Source organism: Durio zibethinus, unplaced genomic scaffold, assembly GCF_047325235.1.
Source record: "Durio zibethinus cultivar Kanyao isolate XHJ-2024 unplaced genomic scaffold, ASM4732523v1 HiC_scaffold_96, whole genome shotgun sequence".
Classification (NCBI taxonomy): domain Eukaryota; kingdom Viridiplantae; phylum Streptophyta; class Magnoliopsida; order Malvales; family Malvaceae; genus Durio; species Durio zibethinus.
This window is the reverse complement of record NW_028322719.1, coordinates 25001-32500: the sequence shown is the minus strand read 5'-3', so window position 1 is coordinate 32500 and position 7500 is coordinate 25001. Positions and strand designations below refer to the sequence as shown.

Below are 7500 nucleotides of genomic sequence, written 5' to 3'. Positions count from 1 at the left end.
TAAAAAAAAAAAAAAAGAAATAAATAGAAAAAAAATATAAATAAGGCGGGAATGAAATGAAATAAGAATTCGGCCCATAACATCTATGTTAGCTTTAATGCATTCAAAACAATTCGCTTTTTAGATGATCCTTCTAGAAGAGTGGGATTAGAACAATTTTTCTAGTTACTTCGTTCTCTATTTCTATTTGAGAAAATCCTTAGGAAAAGCATTTTGTTTCCACCGAGCTAAAACAAGATGTAAATGTCTCTAGTAAACCAAAGTTATCGTTTAATAGCTATTTTGCTTCAATCTATCCTATCAAAAAAAATTGAAGATTTAGTTACGATTAGAAATACACTTTTCTATCTTTATCCATGGATTTTTTCCTCATACTTATTCAACTGGAAGTATTGATCCAATTCAAAAAAAAAAAAAAAATTATGTTTCGTAATTTCATAATCCAATTTTTCAATTTAGAATATAATCATATAATTATATAATTTAATTGGCCCTTGGATACAAATCACGAGAATGTATATTCTTCCTCAAATCTTTCGTTGAGAGGTAAAGGATTAAATCCTTTTAAGAAATAAAGTTTTTGCTCGGAATATGAATCAAACCGAAGGACCCCTTAACTATTAAGGGGATTAATAGAACGAATCACACTTTTACCACTAAACTATACCCGCTACAATGCGATTATTGTATATAAAGAGACCCTTTGTCGAACAGGGGAATTGGGCGTAATCAAGATAGGATCACAAGATAGGGGGATAAAAAATCCTGAAAATTAGAGCCTTGCCGCCTTTTGTCAGAAGACTTGATAAAATTAGGAAAAGAGTAGTTATTTCATTTAAATAACTAAATAAAAATAACTAAATAAAAACTTCTTTCCTTTGTTATAGGAGTTTTGATAGATAGGGTTCGACAAAAGAACTTAGTCATAACATAAAAATGGATTGTGCAAAAATCCATAGTTTTTTTTATTATTTATTCTAGTTATTCTAGTAAAATAAATGTAAATAAAAAGAAAGAGGAAGAAAAGAAAGAATCGAAATGATATTTGGATTCTATATCATAGGAACGGAAATAGTACTTCTTCTGCTTCTGATTGTTGATTCAATCCAATAACAAGATTTTTTTGTTACAACAAGTCAGATCGCAGAATCATAGAAAAAATTATTTATTTGAGTTGAAAATAAAAAAATGAGCCCGGCCGGGTCAGTACCCGGCCGGTCCGTGGAAATTGGAAATAAAAAAGTCCCTTTTGAGCGAAATCAAAATGAAATGGAATTACTGATAAAAGTTGTATATATTTATATTCTATATAATAAAATTAAGAATCTATAGATATATAGATTAATAATACCCTAATAAGATTAATAATACTCTAATATTAATATAAATAAATAAAAATTAATATAATTAATATATTAATATAAATAAATAAAAATATAAATAAATAAAAATCTATATAACAAAATAACAAAGGTCTATATAACAAAGGAAAGAGGGCTTTTTTCAAGCATTTCTTTTTGCGTGCTGTAACTGTAACATAGTAATTATCTTTTCTAAATTAGGAGAGATGGCTGAGTGGACTAAAGCGTCGGATTGCTAATCCGTTGTGCGAGTTATTCGTACCGAGGGTTCGAATCCCTCTCTTTCCATTTCGGTTTTTGACAGTGGAATAGATCAAATCCTAATACCATTTATAAAAATGAAGCAAGGAACTCTCCCTTTTTTATTCTTCCCGTCCAGGATTACCAGGATTACGTCCCGGATCATTAGATAGGAGTCCGAAGATGAAGAGAGAAACAAAGAATATCGTTGCGGTGTAAACAACGAATTTAAGATTACGCATTGTACAACCTCCCATAGAATTTTTTTGTAAAAAGAAGAGAATGGATTCTTCGTTTTTATTTTTCTATTTATATACGCAATTATACGCAATTTTTATTTTTCTATTTATATATATACGCAATTATACGCAATTTTTATTTTTCTATTTTTATACGAAAATAGATTCCTCGTTTTTATACTACATAGCCTATTTTGACACCAAGAAATAAAGTGATTTCTAGAATTTCTAGAAATCGAAAAGAATTTTCAGAAATTCATTTATAATAAGAGTTGAGTTTTTCATTACAAAAAAAAATTCTTTTATACCAACAATTATATATTGTGGCGGACTTTAATCCAAATAGGGTTCTTCGGCGAAAAAGGGTCAGAATGAGGAAATGGGATGATCCAGCTTTATCATGGCTATCCAAGAATTTCAATCTTTGAATTGAGGGTTCGGTTCGTTCATAGTGTTCATAGTGTAAGACTTATCTAATCTTTTCAATTGTTACAATTTTTTTTTCTTGAATAAATCATGAATTTTTCTAGGACAGTATTAAGGATCTCATCGAAAACTTACAGCAGCTTGCCAAACAAAGGCTAAGAGAAAAAAGAGAACAGGTATTACTGGCATAAAATCTACGATTGGATTCAAAAAAGCATAGGCCTCGGGCAATTTGGCGAATAAAAAACTACTCGAAAAAAGGGCAGAATTCAAACAGATACAGATCAAATTAAAGATATTAAGATTAAGCATAACAAAATTTTGTTCTTGGAGATAATTTTGATTGAGTTATTAATATGTTTTTTGATATAAGGAAAAAAATGAAGAAAGGAAAATAAGGCAGACTAAACAATACTTCTTTGAACTCACCCAATCAAAAAGCCTTCAATTCTTACAAGAGAATAGAAGAAATCATACTTTCATACAATATCTTAATTGAATTATATGTAATGATCAATAAATTCGGTTTAATTCTCTATCCATACGTGCCAAAATCCTAGCAAGAATCTAATCTATTCCATAGTTATTTGGAACTGGAATTGACGAACAGGGAATACCCATATTAGTGTTTAGTAGTTTCAAATAGAAATCTAAATGGGGCGTGGCCGAGTGGTAAGGCAACGGGTTTTGGTCCCGCTATTCGAAGGTTCGAATCCTTTCGTCCCAGAGCCTACTCTTTTTATATATCAGAATAACGATATCCGAATCTAAATTGCTCTTTTTTTTTTAACAACCTTCTTTCTAAGAGTCAAATATTGGAGAAAATGTGATTCTTGCTTTTGATTTTTAATGATTTCTTAAGATTGGCACTCGAAGAACTGTGAGATTGGCGAATCTATTCTATCGAGTTATTTGATCTATCGAGTTATTTGAAGATGCAAGGCAGATTCAAAAAGATTAGTTTATTTGTGTTATTTATAATATTCGTAATATTATTATTATTAATTATATTATTAATTTCTTATTAATTAGAATAGAAAAGCTTAATATTAATAAAAGTATAAAAAAATAAAAATATATTGTATTCATACAATATGGGTTAATTTGAATTCTTATTGAGGCTTTTTCTTCCTAAATTATCTATTTATTTCATATAGATTCATATAGAAGGAAATTGATTTCATATAGAAGGAAAAAGTATAGATAGATTACTATGTATCGACTGAACCAATGACTATTCATGATTCCATAATTGAATCAATGTTCCAAACTAGAGGAATGTTATGGTAAAACTTCGTTTGAAACGATGTGGTAGAAAGCAACGTGCGACTTGAAGGACATGATCGGCTGTGGATGTCAAAACCCACCACCTTCCATTATGTAGAAATGAAGGTGCTTTTGGCTCGACATCCTTTGTTCTGTTCTATTATAATCCGTCTTTTTGTTGGGTTGTAATGTAAATAGTACAGGATGGAGCTCGAAGAGAAACATCCATTTTTCAGGGGCAAGGATCTAGGGTTAATTAATGGAAATAAATAAGTTGGAACAACTTCGTAAGTCTATTTTTGATATAGAAATCGAAAAGCTCCGATTCAAACTATTTTCAAATCAAAAAGAAAAATTGTTGGAATTGGTAAAACTCTTTCGATCAAAAGTGTATAATGCGGGAATTAATCGTTCATATGATTCTTTGATAGAAAGAAAAAAAGAGAGAAAAAGGGGCATGTTGCTGCCATTTTTGAAATGATTAAATATCGCCGAAGTAATGTCTAAACCCAATGATTCAAGACAAAGATAAAGGATCCTAGAACAAGGAAATACCCTTTTCAATTGTCTCAACAACTAGATCAAAATGAAGAATCGAAATCGATTCTAAACGAGACAAACAAAAAAAGGGGTTAGAGACCACTCAATAAAAGAATGCCTAAGGATTTTTTTTTGAGCATTTTGAGAGTTATTTGACTTGAGTTATGAGAGTACGAATGCTTTTTTCTTCTTTTTTTTTGAAAAAAAAAAGACGGGTTTAAATGTCTAATTGATTTGCCGGGTTTATGGATCTTTTTGACATTCTAATTACATACATTATAATTCCATACATAGACATAACTTTTAATAGACATAACTTTTAATCATTTTTTTTTTTTTTTCTCGAGCCGTACGAGGAGAAAACTTCTTATACGTTTCTAGGGGGGGGGTATTATTTAACTACATCTATCCCAATGAGCCGTTTATCGAATCGTTGCAATTGATGTTCGATCCCGAAGAGAGGGAAGAGATCTTCGAAAAGTTGGTTTTTATGATCCGATAAATAATCAAACCCATTTGAATGTTCCCGCTATTCTCTATTTCCTTGAAAAAGGAGCTCAACCCACAGGAACTGTCCATGATATTTTAAAGAAGGCCGGGGTTTTTACGGAACTTAGTCTTAATCAAACAAAATTCAATTAATGAAATACAAAAAAGAGGGGGTGGATGACTCATATCTAGCTTTGTATAAATTTTTCTTTATAATTTCCTCCCCCCTCTTTTGTTTTATTCATACTTTTTTATTTATTATTCGTATTTCTTATTGCTTTGCTACTATAGAATACCGTGTTCTATAACAGATTTTATTGAGCTAATTTTATTGATATAAAATATAGAGAAAAAAGATCAATTGAATAAATGAAGTAATTGCATTTAAAAAAATAACATAAAATAAGATAAAAAAAAAAAAATAACATAAAATAAGATAAAAAAACAGAGAAAATAACAAGAAAAAATAACATATAAAAATAGAAAATATTAATAATAATTAATAATAAATAATAATAATTAATAATAAATAATTAATAATAAATATTATAATAATAAATATTATAATAATAAATATTATAATAATAAAAATAATAAATATTATAATAATAAATATTATTAATAATAAAAATAATAAATATTATAATAATAAATATTATTAATAATAAAAATAATAAATATTATAATAATAAATATTATTAATAATTAATAATAAAAAATACAATATAATAAAAAAAAAAAAAAAAATTGACTTAATTCTTTTTTTCATTGTATTTTTTTATAGTCTTTTTTATATTCTTTATTCTTTTCTCAACATTTATATTCAAAATTTACAATCATATTGACAACAGTGTATCGAACAAATATAATTCGATCGTAGATAAATAGATCTATTTATCCCCGCCCACAAGTTTGGCACTTCACTTCATTCAAATAATGGGTTCTTTCTTTGAATTTGTTGTGATACAAGAAGTTTTTTTTATTGTAATTGTATATTGTATTGAAAAAAAAAAAAAAAAATGGATAACAATGGAATGAATAAGACAGGAGGCGGTCCACAAATTTTCACTTATTCTATTTCTATGTTTTTATCTTAGAATTTCGTGTATTTTTATTTTATTCAAATTTTTGCTAATTTCATGTTTTGATTGCCTCGTGCAATTCCATTTTTTTTTTATTCCGATTTTTTTCGGGTTGCTAACTCAACGGTAGAGTACTCGGCTTTTAAGTGCGACTAGCATCTTTTACACATTTGTATGAAGAAAGGGATTCGTTCATACCATCGGTACAGTTTGTAAGACCACGACTGATCCTGAAAGGAGTGGATGGAAAAAAGAGCATGTCGTATCAATGGAGAATTCTAAGAATCCATTTTTTTTCCGGATCAGTCCAAAAAAAAAAATCGTCTTTGAATTTTTGGTGCGGAACAAAAAAAATTAATTGAATTCAAAGTTGGGTCGAGTGAATAAATGGATAGAGCTCTACGGCCCCAATTATAGGGAAACAAAAAGTAACGAGCTTCTGTTCGCAATTTGAATGATTACCCGATCTAATTAAACGTTAAAAATAAATTAGTGCCTAATGCGGTAAAGGTTTTTCTCATGAGTAAATTATCGATTTTTTTATGAGTCCTAATTATTAGTTATTCCCTTTATGGGTTAGACATGAATGTGTATAAGAAGCAGTATATTGATAAAGAAAAGATATTTTTTTTTTTTTTTCCAAAATCAAAAGAGCGATTGGGTTGAAAAAATAAAGGATTTCTAGCCATCTTCTTATCCTATAACGAACATAAATCAATTAGATGGCAAAAGATAGGATAGAGAATCCGTTGATGAATCTACCTGTCTCCGAGGTATCTATTATTTTCTTACTATAATACCTTGTTTTGACTGTATCGCACTATGTATCATTTGATAACCGAATAGATCCCCTATACTTTGGTTCAAATCGAATTTGAAATGGAGGAATTTCAAGTATATTTAGAACTAAATAGATCTCGCCGACATGATTTCCTATACCCACTTATTTTTCGGGAGTATATTTATGCACTTGCTCATGATCATGGTTTAAATAAATCGATGATTTTTTTGGAAAATCAGGGTTATGGTAATAAATTCAGTTCACTAATTGTGAAACGTTTAATTATTCGAATGGATCAACAGAATCATTTGATTATTTCTGCTAATGATTCCAACCAAAATCCATTTTTTGGGCACAACAATAATTTATATTCTCAAATGATATCGGTGGGATTTGCAGTCATTGTGGAAATTCCATTTTCCTTACGATTAGTATCTTACTCACAAGGGGAAGAAGTCGCAAAATCCCATAATTTCCAATCAATTCATTCAATATTTCCTTTTTTAGAGGACAAATTCTCACATTTAAATTATGTGTTAGATGTACTAATACCTTACCCCATCCATCTAGAAATCTTGGTTCAAGCCCTTCGCTACTGGATAAAAGATGCTTCTTCTTTGCATTTATTACGGTTCTCTCTCTACGAGTATTGTAATTTGAAGAGTTTTATTACTCCAAAGAAATCTATTTCTATTTTTAATCCAAGATTATTCTTGTTCCTATATAATTCTCATGTATGTGAATACGAATCCATTTTCCTTTTTCTCCGTAATCAATCTTCTTATTTACGATCAACATCTTCTGGATTCTTTCTTGAACGAATTAATTTCTATGGAAAAATAGAGTATCTTGTAGAAGTCTTTTATAATGATTTTCAGAACAACCTATGGTTGTTCAAAGACCCTTTCATACATTTTTTTAGGTATCAAGGAAAGGCAATTCTGGCATCAAAGGATACGTCTCTTCTGATGAATAAGTGGAAATATTACTTTGTCGATTTATGGAAATATTATTTTTACGTGCGGTCTCAATCAGGAAGCGTCCGTATAAATCAATTATCTAAATATTCTCTCGAC

General features: G+C 29.0%; 1 non-coding gene across 1 annotated transcript; it reads left to right on the top strand.

The window, feature by feature from the left end:
- The first annotated feature begins 1561 nt into the window (after positions 1 to 1561).
- On the top strand, positions 1562 to 1649 carry TRNAS-GCU (transfer RNA serine (anticodon GCU)). The gene has a single exon. It is a non-coding gene; the product is annotated as a tRNA-Ser (tRNA).
- Positions 1650 to 7500: the final 5851 nt, after the last annotated feature.